Genomic DNA, 15,941 nt, shown 5'->3' on the forward strand with positions numbered 1-15,941 from the left:
TTGGTCATGTGGCCTGTAGTAGACCCCAACCACAAGCTGTCCTTTATTGGTGTGGTCCTTAACTTTCACCCACAAGCTCCCAACCTGTCCATGACTGTTTCTCAGAGGCATCTCTTCACAATTAATCCCTTCCCGTATGTAGAGGACAATACCCCCTCCCTTCCCTTCCTGCCTATCTCTCCTGAAGAGCTTGTAGCCCTCTATTCCAGTGTTGCAGTTATGTGATCCATCCCACCACATTTCTGTGATAGCAATCAGGTCATATTTATCTTATGTGCCATGGTTTTCAACTCGTCCGGATTTTTTCCCCACTCTGCATGCATTGGTGTGGAGGCATTTCAGCTGGGCCATCAGTCCTATCACATTTCCAGAACCAGAACCTGCGTAACACTCTTGTCCCACCTGGTCAGCTGCATCCCATCCAGCGTCAGCATAACCAGTCTCTCAAAAGTGTGTCCAAGAATGTAAGAACTTGGGCATGGCACCAGCCTCGCAGCCAATAATCCACATGGTCCGTTCATCTCCTTTTCCTGGGTCCCAGTCACCAACTGGAAGGACAGAGAAGAACAGTAATTGCACTCCCAATCCCTTCAACATCTCTCCAAGGGACATAAAATCCTTTTTGATATTCTTTGAAGTTTCCTTGTTGCAGCATTTTTTGATCCTACTTGAAAAAGTAGGAAGGTGTGGTACTCTTTGGGACCCACCAGACTCGGTGGCCTCTTTGAATATCACAAATATGGGCACCAGGCAGCCAGCAAACCTCTCTGGAGAGGTTGTCTGAAGGGCAAATGGGAGCCTCAGTGCCTCTCAGAGAGGAGTCGAGAGGAGTCTCCAATGACTAACACCCTTCATGCCTTCTTTGTGGCACTGGTTCTGATGCAGGTGGGAGACTGAGCCAACTTTTGAGCCAAGGTTTTGGTCTTTCTGAGTTCCCTGTGTGTGGCCTTTCAGAGGCCTTTGCTACTTCTCCCGGAGTCTCCTCTCTCCTGCACTAGAACATCATATCTGTTGTGCAGGAGCACTTCAGGGGCAAGGGGGTGACTCTTTCTCCAGCTACGATCAGAGACAAGAGTCCACTCTCCTTGGTCCTGTGAGTCTTTCAAATGTGGTCGTTCTGGGCTGCAAGCTTATTTACCTGCCCCTTGCCTGGACTTAAGGCAGGGCTGTTGCTCGGACCACATCAACGTATAATACCATTTTTCAATCTCCCACTCAGATTCCTGAATGTTATGCTGTCTGGTGAGCTCCTCACACAACAGAGCCACCTCTTTGAAAAGCTCATCCAGCTGGGCACATTTGCACCCATGACACCCACGTCTGCCTTCAGGACCTAGGGGGACTTCCAGAGACTGGAGTTCCCTGGAACTGAGGGTCTGGGTAGCTCTGAAATCCTCAGGAGGTCTGTCTGGGTGTAGGAATCTGCCTGGGGAATTTGTGGTCCCCTTGTCTGGGTTTCAACCTCAGACTAGCAGGGTTGGCAGGTGGACACCCTTTCTGTTGCAGTAGAAGGCCCTTCCTCTGCTGACCCCAGAACACAAAATGACCGACCCTGTTCCCTCCCTGTGCACACTGCTGCGCCAACTGCTGCACCACGCCCTGACTGCTGCACTGTTCCCTGACTGCTGCACCACGCCCTGTTTGCCCTCTCTGTTCTCTAACGCCTCTTGTTTATTCCCCATGCTACATGCATTAGAATAGAGACATTTAAGTTGGGCCCCTGATGAAGCTGACTGACTGGCTAGAGTGGCTAGACTTGCTTTGTGCAGCTCTTCAGGTGTTCTATTGTTGACCTGTGACCTTTCTCCAGTCTCTGGGCATCTGTCACTGACATTAGCATCAAGCTAGGAAGAGCGGAATAGATTGAGGTTCCCCTCCCCAAACAACTTCAGTTTAAAGTCCTCTTCACCAGCTTGGCAAGTCTATGACCAAAGATGACCTTCTCTTCTCTGACGGGTGGACCCTATCAGCCCTCATCAGACTGGGTTTCACAAAGTGAGTCCCATGATCTAGGTAGTCACACCCCTTTCTGTGGCACCAGTCCTGTAACCATCTGTTGATTTGCCAGATTCAACGGGCCCTTTCAATCCCCTTCCCTTACTGGGAGTACGGATGAAAAACAACCCGCACTCATGAGTCCTTTACTGCTGCTCCCTGGGCTCTGTAATCCCTCTTGACATTCCTCAGTCTGCCTCTGGCTACTTGATTGGTGCCCACATGAAACAGCAGCAGTGGATAATAGTACTTAGACTGTAGAAGGCTCTTGGTAACATCCCTGATATAGTCCCTGGTTGGTAAGCAGCAGACATCCTTCAAGAGTGGATTGGGTCAACAGATAGGTGCCTCTGCACCTCTCAGAAGAGAGTCTCCTACTACAATAACCGATCACCTTTTATTAATTGGACTAATAATCATGTGGGGAGCAGACCAGGCTGTCTTACTCAGCTCCACCCTCCTTGCAATGGGTCTTTCCTTTCCTGTCTGCAGAGGGGTGAAGCAGTTCTGTGAGAGCACCTCAGGCTTTGGGGGAAAACTCTTCCCCTGATGGTCCTTGTCATTACCAGCTTCCACCCTCCAGTTTTGTTGGCCCCCCTCCCTTCTGTGAGTGTCAGTGAGGGAGCTGCAAGCTGTTTGGCCATGGGCTGTGGGTCCCCTACAGACTGTCCTAGGATTCAACTGTTTAACTTCTCCTCAGCCTCTCTGATGCTACCCAGCCTTCTCACTGCCTCCTTCAGCTTGGCCACCTGCTGCAGGAGGTCCTTCACCTAGGCACACCTTTTTCAGGCAGTTCCTACAGCATTTGTTCCAGAATCAAATGCATATCTGGAGATTCTCTTTTCCATGTATCTTCACATGCACTTAAACACAGAAAGCACAATAGTCTTATTTGAGGACTAATACACATCTAGTTCTGATTATGTATTTCTCCTTGGTGGCATAGCATATCTCTGAAAAATATTTCAATTTACTGTACTGACCCATTATCACAAGAGCTTACAGCCTACTCCTTTTCAACTTTCAAAATGTGCCTTCTGTCCCACCATCCATGTTATTGAAAAGGCTTAAGAGTGTCAGTACTCCGAGCAGTACCAATTATAACTGAAGATTGGTTGATCTTCTTGCTGCTGATCACAATCTTTTGAGCTACGATATGCAGTCAGTTTTCCACACACCATCTTTAGTTTACCTGTCAAAATCATATCTCTATAGTTGACTGCAAGGATATTGTGTGATACTCGGTCAAAACCCTTGCTAAAGTCAGAATAAGTAACATCAACTGTGCTCTCCTCTTCCACTTAAACACTTGTCTCATTAGGGAAGGCAAATAAGGTCTTGGGGATCTGAAGGTAGGAAAATGATGCGCATTACATACATCAAATCAAATTGTACATTATGGTGTAAAGGTTCTCTTAAAATACAAGAAATTAAGTTTTTTTTTTTTTTTTTTTTTTTTTTTGAGAGTATTCCTGCAATATTCCTTTATGATAGCTATTGTAGTATTGTAGTCTGGTAGAATGATATTTATCTGAAACCCCAATGTGAATCCCAATGTGAGGAGCCTGCTGCAGAAAAAGAAAGGAATCCATAATACTAAGTCTAAAAACACTTTACCAAAACATATAGATAGAACTTCTCAGATTAATTTAAAAAACAAAGATATTACCTGAAAAGACTATATGAATAATATATTTTTATAAATTTCAGAGAAATATTAGATTCTTAATCCTGATTTCATGGAAGCATAGAATCATTTAGATTGTAAAAGACCTCTAAGATCATCACGTCCAACTGCCAAGCACTGCCAAAAATAAACATAAAAAAAAAAAAAAAGACTGCTAGGAAAGGCTTCTTTTTCTTAGCTAATATTTGTAATATAAATGTTTCCTGAGCAATGTATCACATAGTAAGGCAGCCAGAGTCACCTTCAACTTGCAATTGGGAATCTCAGCATGACTTCAATGTTAGGAAAATTTGGGGACAGAGCCCTTCTTTTATTTTCTTATCACTAACATATTTTTGAATTCTTGCAACTGTATCAGACTGCTGTACTTAATTAATCGCTTTGCTCTCATGTGGCAAAAAAAAACTATGATATGCAAGTCATAAATGTGATATAAGGAAAAATTTAAATTTGTCCTATAATTATGATATCATTGAGTATAACGGCATCATGGCCATCATTTGAGTGCACACACACTGCACTCAGTTATTGATTCTGTGGACTGTCTAGGAGCTCCTCACCTTGTGTCTAATAGATTCAACAATGAACCGATTTCAGACAGAGGACTCACTTGAAACAAAGTAATTGCCTGAACTGCCAGGTATCCTCACAGCACAGCCTTTGCCTGTTCTTGCAGGTGAGTAACAGACATTATCTGTATTTTTGATGTGTTGATTATCCTCCCAGGTGGGGAATGTAAGACTTTCACCCAAGAACATTTCCTTTGACTCCTTTTGTCATCTTTCCATATTTGGTCTAACTTTATCTAAAGAACTTACAAGCCCTATAATGTTCTAACTGAGAATACCTCAGAAAGTTTAGAGGCTTCTTAAAATGCCTATAAACATCTATCAACATTGTCACCAGTATAATTACTGTACGTATATCAGTAACAGCAATTGTTATCCACAAAAACAATATTACATTGTGATCTAGAGAATGCATTTAATTTTGGGACTGATGGCAATTCCATGTTGTTAAACATTGTTGTCCATTCTCCAGCAGAATCTTGACTACTTTTAACAAGAATGTTCAGTGATGGTATCCAGGAAGGGTTTGGGAAATCCTATCATAAACTATTTCCAGAAGGATATAGGGTTAAGACTGCTCTTGGTTTGGCTATTTAGTGTCCAACGTTATCCTAACAAACGTAACAAGAGTTAAAGCTGTGTCACTGATGATTCGGTGGTGGCCCAGGGCCATTCATATGCCACTCAGCACTAGGGACAGACAGCTGCCCAAGTCCCTGTAGCATTTAGTAGCAGAGACATAGATAGGTGTTGTAGACCCTTCATTTCTGGAGGGAGAGACATTTTGATAGTTATTGATAGGCTGGCTCTGCCAGTTTTTCAGTGGACTGCTGTAAAGGAAACTTTCAAGGAAATGCAGTCCTCTAAATCCTATCATGTGTCTACTATTCAAACAGTTCTTTATATGACAAAATTATATAGGTTGCTCTGATCTCTTCTTTCTCTATGAATAGTTGCATTATATTACTATGATTCAGGAAATGTTTTGAGCTTTCAATTTGCGTTCAGTAGAAAATTTCAATTTTTAGTTATTCTTTGAAAAGTCTGTATGAAAGCTTCAGGAATATTTTGAATGAAAAGCACTATGTAGACATGAGATCATTTTTATGCTTGTTTAAGAATGTCAGAATTGATAAGAAATAGTAATTTCCTCTCTGCATTATTAATTTACTTAGGTGAATATGCCTTCATAAGAATTATTAAGTACTAATGAGTAATAGAAACTAATATTAAAATCAAGGGTGCTAGTCATTTGCTTTGTTATATAATGCCCTTCTGATCTTCCCTGCACCTTTTCTTGTACGTTGTGAAAATTCAGTGCTATTTTTCCAATGTAAAAATATCTTTGTTCAAAATAATGCTTTTCTACCAAACTACTAGATGAAATTTCTTATGTTTCATAAAGGGGCCTATGCAACCAATGTCTTATTTAGCAAGAGATCAGTCTGAAGTGTTCTTGATGAACACATAAACTAACTGAAGTGGAACTGTTCCTCACAATTGCAACAATTGTCCTCAAGACTTTTCAGTGTTTGTTGTTACTGTTGTTTTTGTTTGATAGTTTATTTTTTAGATTGTGTTGCTAAGTTAGTGGAAAATGTAGAAATATTCCTAACAAATACTGCAAGATTCTAAATGGCTTCTGAAAGCCAATGACTTGGATAAAACAATTTGCAAACTAAAGCCATCAAATAGCACTGTGATTAAAATTTTGTTGTCTTCTCAATGTCAAGTACCCTAAAGACAAACATACGAAGTTAAAAATATTTGTTAATATATCTGTCACTTTATCTATATTATGCTATGGCTGCACCAATTTCAGAACTAAAATCATAATGTCACTGTGTCCATCTGTTTTTCATGAAGATACAATTTTTATCTCTATAGTCCTTGCCTGACAGCTAAACATTCTTTCAAGACGGTTTTTGTGCATTCTGAGGACAGACTTGCAAACTGATGGTGATTCTGCTGATTGCCAAAGAATAGGTTTTTAGAATAGAAGATGTTTATCTTGCTTAGTGTTTCTCACATAGTAGTAGACTCAATCTACTCTATAACTCAGATAAGATACCCCTACCAAGATTTTTAAGTGACTAATGATTTTGGATGCCTCTACTCTTAGATGGGCACCTGGGGTTAATCTTTTTTTTTTTTTTTCTTTTTCTCTTTTGTTTGCTTGTTTTTCAAAAACTGCTAAGCAATCTTTTACTGAAGGTCAACGCTCAACTGAAGAGCATCAGACTAGAGTCTGCATATTTCCTACTAATTTCTCAGGATTCTAGTTAAAAGAATTTTAAGAAGGATTGAATGAAAGAAAGAATTCTTAAGATCCTGTAGAGAATCAATGGTATAACACAGAGAATAAAATATAAAACTATGTTTAAAAAAAAAAAATTTTTTGTCTTTTTAAAAGGAAGAAAAAGCACAATGCAAATCAGATTGTAAACCACCGACCTACTGAAAGGTTAGACAAACACATTGATTAACTAATGCAGAGAAATAGAGTGGGATCAAACTGTATTAAGAAAGACCAAGAAAACAGTACTTGTGATGATCTTGAATTTCAGTATTCAGAAGAAACTAGCACTTAAATGTTCTTAATCCAAAAAGAGAAGTATTTTATATTACTAATTTCTAATACTTCTTATTTTTTATTTTTTTTAACCCTCAACAGTTGCAAAATGTAGTAATTTTATCCTAGTAGCTAGAGACACATAGGCTGGGGTTAGTGTGTCCAATGAAACTAAGTTTAGCCTAAAAAAGTTGAGGAATTAGACAATACAGAGAGAAAGAGTCTGTTATTTGAGTGGTTCAGAATCCAAAACCACTGTGGGTCCTTTGAATTCTTCTCTGAGGGAATCTCTCTCTAAAGACTATAAAAGGCCTAGGACTTGTCTCTGTAAACTAAAGTTACACTTTGATTTTTTTATTTTTTTCTCCACTAAGAATAATAATATCGACAAAGGTATGAATTGTTGATTAAACTTCCATCATTATAAGCACCTGTCCTCCAACCTCCCACCCTCTGAGAAATAATTTAGTAAAAAAAAAAAAGGTCTATTGATATATTGGTTGTTTAGGTTAGTGCAGTAAAGAACATAAACATAAACTTTATTTTAACTATATGCCACCACTACTGGTATATAAAGATAAGCACAATATTGAATTGTGCATCACACACTTGCTTGAATTTAGGTGGAAAGCACTTAGAAACTCCTGGAAGGAAGTCTTATGTATATTTCTCTGTTATGATCTTATATTTAGATGTTTGAGAAATATCTTTTTTGTTACAGTCTAAAACATAATTTTATATTGATTCATGTAGTATCTTGTATCTTCTTCTAAGCAAAGTTCAATAAAGGTTTGCTTCTTACATTTAAGATGAATTTCAAGTTTGATTTCGCAATTATTAGCAATTATTATCCAGATGACATACAAAAAAAGTGGATATAAAGTACAACAGATTGAAAAAAATGTGCATGTTTGTAATCACTACTTTTCACCCAGTTTGATAAAGTCAAGTCTGTTAAAACATATTACATGTTTTAGCTAGGTAACACTTTCTACAAGAGGGAAAAATCTTTTGTTATATGCACCCCTTTAATATTAAATAATTCCAGTTTATCCTGTGTCTTTGTGGCGTAATGACCACACGGACACCAGGCTTCTAGCAGGATCGGTAACTGCTGCTACTTTATTGATGACATAACTTCATTATATATCTTATTGAGGGCCTAACTTCATCTCTCATATTGAGGGCATAATTTCATTATCCTTGTTGCCTCCCCATAATGAGGACAGCCTCCCTTCTTATACTATTCGCCCCGCAGCAGTACTTTTCCACTAACTCTTCATTGGTCAACAACTTTGCCCGGCAACCGCAAACACCCAGCAACTTCCATACCTTACCGGCTGGAAAACAAGCAACCCGAGACGGCAAGGCGTCTCCTGAATCACCATTCTTTGTTCCCTCTAAACTCTTTACATTTCTGATGGCCTCATCGTTAAGAGTCTGATGTTATCACCAACCATGGGGCTTGTCGACCCCCATGGCCACGCTCCCACGTCTTCACTTTATCTGAAGGTGGAGGACAGTAATGGTAACTTCAGATTTACAGTAACAATTTAATCATACACAAGCCAGAAACAACTTATTAAGTGCCTTATAGATGAAAATTTGCTAAACTCTAATATTTTGTTCACTTTGCAGGAAATTCGATTTCTATATTATATTAAGAATTATCTGCTTACATATTGTTTATGAATGAAAAACAACCATCATTGTTAGAAAGTGGAGGAAGGTAAAACTGCAAAAATAAAGCAAAAGAGCCTAGATATACTCAGAATAACAGGATTTGGAAGGGAATCAAGTATCATGGAGTCCATTTCCTATTATTATGTAATGGAAAACCACAGTGATGCATTTATAGCACTAAAAAAAAAAAAAAAGAGTTTTCATACTGGAAAAGAATAACTTGAGGAATCCTTGGAATCCTTCAAAGCCTCTGGAGATTTTGAAACCTTTCTTACACTGTGTCCAGATAAAAAAAAAGACTTATCATTTCCAGGGGGAGGGAGCGGGGGAAGTGGGAGGGAAAGAAACTATGAGTTCCATTAACAATAAAAAGTACTACAGCATTAATTCCCCAAATATTATTTTTTAAACATTTCATTATGTTTGCTAGTTTTCCAGTCCTCTGGAAAAGCTCTACAAGTTTTCAAAGATATTTACTGATAAAAGGAATTTTTATCAGCCAGATGCTTAAATCTTGTAAAATGAAATCCTTAAAGCCTAGTCAATTTTAATACATTGAATTTATCTAGATAACCTCTAACCTGCTCTATTTGTACCAAACTGAAATTTTGTCCTTCTGTCACTGATAATAATTGTCATGACTGTCTGAGTTCACTTACCTTAAAAAATAAATAAATAAATAAAATAAAATAAAATAAAATAAAATAAAGTAAAAAATGAGTTCATATCTTTGGCAACAATTTTCCTGTAGCTTTGTGGCTTTCTGCTCCTGTGGAACAGCAGCTTTCCTCCACTGAGTGGCACATCAGCCTAGTTTTCCCTCTTGATACTAATTGGCTTCTGGCTACTGATAAATCTTTCTGCCTCATTTGATTTTGTCTCTCAGAGCTTTCAGTAAACATCTTTATTCAACTCTTTGATATATTTTCTCTTTTGTGATTGAGATGTATATTCAGCTCATCTTTTAACAAGAATAGTCTTTTGCTATATTTCCAAAATTTCTTCCAAATTTTTCTTAGACTTATCCATTATTACAATTTGAAAATAATTTATCTAATTTTATTGAGACATACAATCTGAAATATTTTATCATTTTTACATTATTTTTCTTTCTGTATTAAGTTTCATTCTTTATTAAGTTTCAAATCTCTCAGTTAGTTGTCCCAGTTATTCAAGTTAACAATTCACTCTGAAATTCACTCGGTATTTTTGCGTTGTAGAAGCAAAGTTTTCACCAAGCTGTCCTAGCCATGGTGAAGATCAAACAGCATTTCAGAAGTGCATTCCCAAATTTTCTGGACAGTCTGTTCTCTTCTCAGTAGGTACTTAGTAGATACATTTCTTTTCCTATCTATTTTGTTGTGCCTTCAGCAACTTCTGCCTTCAAGTACAGAATTCATAAAGCTGGACATTATATAGTAGTTTGGCTGACTGCCATTTTTAGAGAGATTTGATATATGATATACTAGATGTTTGGAATAAGATGTATGTTATATTTCCATCAAAGCTGTCAGACCTTGTCCCTGAGATGGATCTGTAATATAAAGGGCATGTCAGGTAAGGCTTAAAGTACCCAGACAGTCAGTCTAGTAAAATTGGAAAGTTTTGTTTTTCAGGATACCTTACCCTTTTTCTAAATGCACTATAATCACTTTTGTATGTGCTAACAACACTGACATTTTTACAAATGCATTTAAAGTAGAAGGTCTTTTGTGCTTTAAATTTTGACATTTTTTTTTCACCTATGTCAGCTGATCTAACAAAGGATGTTTCTTTTGTGCATATAATTTACCCAAGGACTTTTATTATTTTATATCTACTCCTTATTTATTAGGTGCTATGTATATATAGGTTAACAACAAGTTGCATGTGAAGAGCATGTGAAGACCTCAAGCTGATCTTCACTATAGCTACTAGGAATCTTCAGATGTTATCTGTCATAATATACCATGTTAGCTAACAAAACCAACAATTATACGTTCCTGATTAAGATATGAAAAAAAAATCATGAATAGAATGCTGTTGCCAAGGGAATTGAAAAAACTGACAATGAAGCTGGGAGCAATATATTTGCAATGGAAACAAAAGCTAGTTTTTCAGGGCCAGCTAATCTATGTGACAGACAAACTGTTCACAAAAATTAGTTTACCTTTTTCTTGCTTCTGAATTTTCTGTCTTAGAGCTGGATATTGGAATTCTGGTGCATTATCCTATGTGTTTCTAAACCAAATGCTTATTCTGACAGTGGAGTACAACCTTATTTGTCAGGGTATTTTCCACACATCTTTATCTGTTGCCATGCATCCTGTGCCTTGGCAGAAAGAATTGGTAAAGCAGCTAAAGCAGCCCTAGTAGTTTTTATAGCTGAAAGAGACAAATAGTTGTATTGGGAAACTGAACTAAGCACATTAATTGTGGCTTAGTTCTCTTTCTGTAGGGAGAGGTGTAAGGTAACTTATGACAGTTAAGCCAGTGCATCTATTGCTCAATATTATTTCCAACAAAAGGCCAAAATAAAAAACCCAAACTGACTGAAAGTGGTAATACTAGAAATGAAAATAGTAGCCTTTCTGGGTTTAGTCCTCATCTGTTTTTGTCTTTATGGGTAACCATCAAGATTGCAGCTGGTAAAACATACAATGTAGCCAACATGCATGATGAAAAAAATGAGGATAAATAGTCAGTCTTTCTCCTCCAGTAGCCATTTAATTGTTTTATAGGGTTAAATATCTCCAGGAAGACCAAGAGCTTCTTACGGTTCTGAAATCTGTGTACTTCGATGGGAAGTAAGAGATCCAAATTTCAAAATAAAGTTGGAGAAATACCGGGCTTTTTGGTATTCTGGTTTGAGATCTGCTATGTTGATGTGCACCCTATGATCCTTAATTTTTCTTTCCTATTACTTGGAGAAAAGGATAAATTTATCTACTTTATTCCAAGTGACATAAAAACAAATGTCAATACTTCAGAGTTGCCTATATAATAGGATTCTTATCCTCTAATCAACTGGGTAGTTTTCTCAAGTTGTTTGTTGTATTTGCTAACCTCTTGGATTTCTCATCCAAAGAAAAGATTTATTTTCTACATTTTTTTTTCCTAGGATGAAAATAATAGGAAATCTAAACAGACAAACAAGAAAAGGGCAAAGACTGCTTCCTGGCAAACTGGTCTGGCACTACATTTTTTTCAAAAAGGCTTGACAAGGCATTCTCTAGTACAGTAACCAGTGACAAGTCCTATCCATTTTCAGATACATGGCTGCAATAAGAGGTAAACTTTGGAAACCTGACAACTAAAAATTAAAGTAGCAGCAGAGAAAATTCCTTTCTTAGACCCTTATCACTTCCAACTGGCAAGGAGTTGTAATCCTAATGAGAAAACAGGATTTAAAAGTAATGAAGCTTCTTGGTTTCAGCTGTTTACTTTAAAAAGGTCTCATTCTGTGGAGTGCTTGATTTTAGTTCCAAGTATTAACAAGAACAGTTTTGTCACTGTTGGGCCACTATCATTATTTAAAAAGATAAACTTTAAACGTTGTTAGCTTTAGAGAGTAAGGTTATCTCAGTTCCTATATTATGTCTGTTCCTAAATCTTTATATTTAGATACATAACAGAAGGGAAATAAGCATGCTTCAAACCTACCCTTTTCTGTCTTTAAAAGGAGATATGTATTTGCTTCTGTGGAAATGCTGACATATTGGCATTAGTAGCTATCATATAATTAAAATAATGCCCTAAAACTAATAAATGAATTTACTTAGACACTCAGAATGATTTGTCGTGATTTGAACAGCTATATTTAAAGATAACTGACATTTTATCTCCCTTACTATGGAAATGTGCTATTATATATATTTTTAAATTTCTTCATGTCTTCAACCAACAACATGGATAATTTATCTGTTATAAATCTAGAAGTTTCAGTGACAGTATATTGAAAGTATCAGTTTCTGAAAAACAAGCAAACCCAGCTGAGGATATGATTTAAAAATAAAAATATTTATCTCTTTTATCACTTTATGTTAACTTAAGTGGATGTTGTTTATCTTGACCTTAAGTTTTTGACACTGTGTTCCATAACATTCTCATAGACCTACTGAAGAAATACAGGCACTATAAACGAACAATAAGGTGGAATTAAAACTGACTACTGCTGTGTTCAAAGGGTTCTGAACAGCAGCATGAATTCCAGATAAAAGACATACAGTAGTCAGATATGCCAGATCAATATACCATGGAAGGAGTCATTCACTTCACTCATAAGAGAGAAACAGCAGTATGTTTTATTGATATAATAGAGTAATTTAATAAAGTTTGATTGTAAATTAGTCGGTGACTTAACAAGATTTAAAGGTACATTTGATTATTTACCACATAGAGGATAGGGTTAAACACACATATCCAGGAGATTCTCCCTTAGAGTCATAAGGTTCAGAGTGGAACCCCTTGCATTCTAAACTCCTTCTGAGAGAAGAGCCTAGGTGTGGCTGGATCCAAACTTAGTACCAGACACTTGGTCAACAGTTTATGTCTAAAGGTTGAGGAGACACTCCTCATTAAGTCATGAGGTTCAGACTGGACCCCCTTGCTTTCTTAACTCCTTGAACCAAAAAGGTAAGGAGCCTAGGTGCCTCTGAATCCACTCCTAAATTCAGACTTGTGGATATCTCAGCCCTGAAGGTGTTCAAGACCAGGTTGGACAAGGCCCTGTGCAGCCTGGTCTAGTGGGCGACATCCCTGCCCATGGTAAGGGGGGTTTGGAACTAGCTGATCTTTTTAGGTTTCTTCCAACCCACACCACTCTATGATTCTATGATTTGGTAAATGGTTTATATCTAAAGGATTACATGTGCACAATCAATCTAAGATATAATCTCAGTGAAGCTTGCAAAGTTTAGCAAGCTATTAGTCACTTACCAAGTATCTGTAGTGTCAAGGAATCTCTTCAATGTGTAAGGGATCTCTGCAGCAGATGTAACCTTGAGAGGTGTCCCTACTCAAGGAGAGATACAGTCATGCAGCCCAGTGCAATACAAGAGAGCTCAAAGGGCTCTTGGGCTGCTCACTATTTGTGGGGTACGATAATTGACTTATAGTCATGTTTGCAAACCAAATGAAGCTATTAGTTTCTTTCAAATTTGTCTTGAATTGGATAATCCCAAATTTGGCCATTGTATTGTTATCTGTCGCTCTCAAGTCCATGATGGGATGGATGCAACCACCGTGACCAGAAGACATCCATCACAACCTCCACTGATGGTTATCTGATTAAGTCAGATGCAGCCATCTTAACCGCCACTGGTGGCTACCACTTAAGCAATGTTATGGGAAATAAAGGTAACAAAGATGGGTGGGTGTGTTGTAGGGGGAGCACAACACAATCACAGAATCGTCTAGGTTGGAAGAGACCTCCAAGATCATCTAGTCCAACCTCTGTCCTAACACTAACAAGACCTTCACTAAACCATATCACTAAGGGCTACATCTAAACGTCTCTTAAAGACCTTCAGGGATGGCGACTCAACCACTTCCCTGGGCAGCCCATTCCAATGCCTAACAACCCTTTCAGTAAAGAAGTTCTTCCTAATATCCAACCTAAACCTCCCCTGGCACAACTTGAGCCCATTCCCCCTCGTCCTGTCACCAGGCACGTGGGAGAATAGACCAACCCCCACCTCTCTACAGCCTCCTTTATGGTACCTATAGAGAGTGATGAGGTCTCCCCTGAGCCTCCTCTTCTCCAGGCTAAACAACCCCAGCTCCCTCAGCCGCTCCTCGTAAGACTTGTTCTCCAGACCCCTCACCAGCTTCGTCGCCCTTCTCTGGACTCTCTCGAGCACCTCCATGTCCTTCTTGTAGCGAGGGGCCCAAAAATGAACACCGTACTCGAGGTGCGGCCTCACCAGAGCCGAGTACAGGGGGACAATCACTTCTCTAGACCTGCTGGCCACGCTGCTTCTTATACAAGCCAGGATGCTGTTGGCCTTCTTGGCCACCTGAGCACACTGCTGGCTCATATTCAGCCGACTATCAACCAGTATTCCCAGGTCCTTCTCGGCCAGACAGCTTTCCAACCACTCATCTCGCAGCCTGTAGCGCTGCTTGGGGTTGTTGCGCCCCAGGTGCAGGACCCGGCACTTGGCCTTGTTCAACTTCATACAGTTGACCTCAGCCTATCGGTCCAGCCTATCCAGATCCTCCTGCAGAGCCTTCCTTCCCTCGAGCAGATCAACACACGCACCTAACTTGGTGTCATCTGCAAACTTACTGAGGGTGCACTCGATTCCCTCATCCAGGTCATCGATAAAGATATTAAAGAGGACTTGCCCCAGCACTGAGCCCTGGGGGACTCCACTAGTAACCGGCCTCCAACTGGATTTGGCTCCATTCACCACAACTCTTTGGGCCCAGCCATCCAGCCAGTTTTTAACCCAACGAAGCATACGCCAGTCCAAGCCACGAGCAGCCAGTTTCTTGAGGAGAATGTTGTGGGAAACGGTGTCAAAAGCCTTACTGAAGTCAAGGTAGATCACATCCACAGCCTTCCCCTCATCCACCAGGCGCGTCACTTGGTCGTAGAAGGAGATCAGGTTCGTCAAGCAGGACCTACCTTTCATAAACCCATGCTGACTGGGCCTGATCGCCTGGTTGCCCTTCAAGTGCCGCGTGATGACACTCAAGATAATCTGCTCCATGAGCTTTCCTGGCACTGAGGTCAAACTAACAGGCCTATAGTTCCCCGGGTCTACCCTCCGGCCCTTCTTGTAGATGGGCGTCACATTTGCTAGCCGCCAGTCGACTGGGACCTCTCCTGATAGCCAGGACTGCCAATAAATGATGGAAAGCGGCTTGGCCAGCTCCTCCGCCAGTTCGCTCAGTACCCTCGGGTGGATCCCATCCGGCCCCATCGACTTGCGTACATCCAAGTGCTGTAGCAGGTCGCCAACCATTTCCTCGTGGATAGTGAGGGCCACATCCTGCTCCCCATCCCCTTCCACCAGCTCAGGGTACCGGGTATCCAGAGAACAACTGGTCTTGCCGCTAAAGACTGAGGCAAAGAAGGCATTGAGCACCTCAGCCTTTTCCTCATCTTTTGTAACTAAGTTTCCCCCCGCATCCAGTAAAGGATGGAGATTCTCCTTAGTCCTCCTTTTGGTGTTGACATATTTGTAAAAACGTTTTTTGTTATCTTTAACGGCAGTAGCCAGATTGAGCTCCAGATGAGCTTTGGCCTTTCTAATTTTGTCCCTGCACAGCCTCGCAACATCCTTATAGTCCTCTTGAGTAGCCCGCCCTCTTTTCCAAAGATTATAAACCCTCCTTTTTCTCCTAAGCTCGAGCCACAACTCTCTGTTCAGCCAGGCCGGTCTAGTTCCGCGCCGGCTCGTCTTTGGGCACGTGGGGACAGACCACTCCTGAGCCATTAAGATTTCCT

The sequence above is a fragment of the Cygnus atratus genome, chromosome 2 (assembly GCF_013377495.2).
Source record: "Cygnus atratus isolate AKBS03 ecotype Queensland, Australia chromosome 2, CAtr_DNAZoo_HiC_assembly, whole genome shotgun sequence".
In the NCBI taxonomy this organism is placed as follows: Eukaryota; Metazoa; Chordata; class Aves; order Anseriformes; family Anatidae; genus Cygnus; species Cygnus atratus.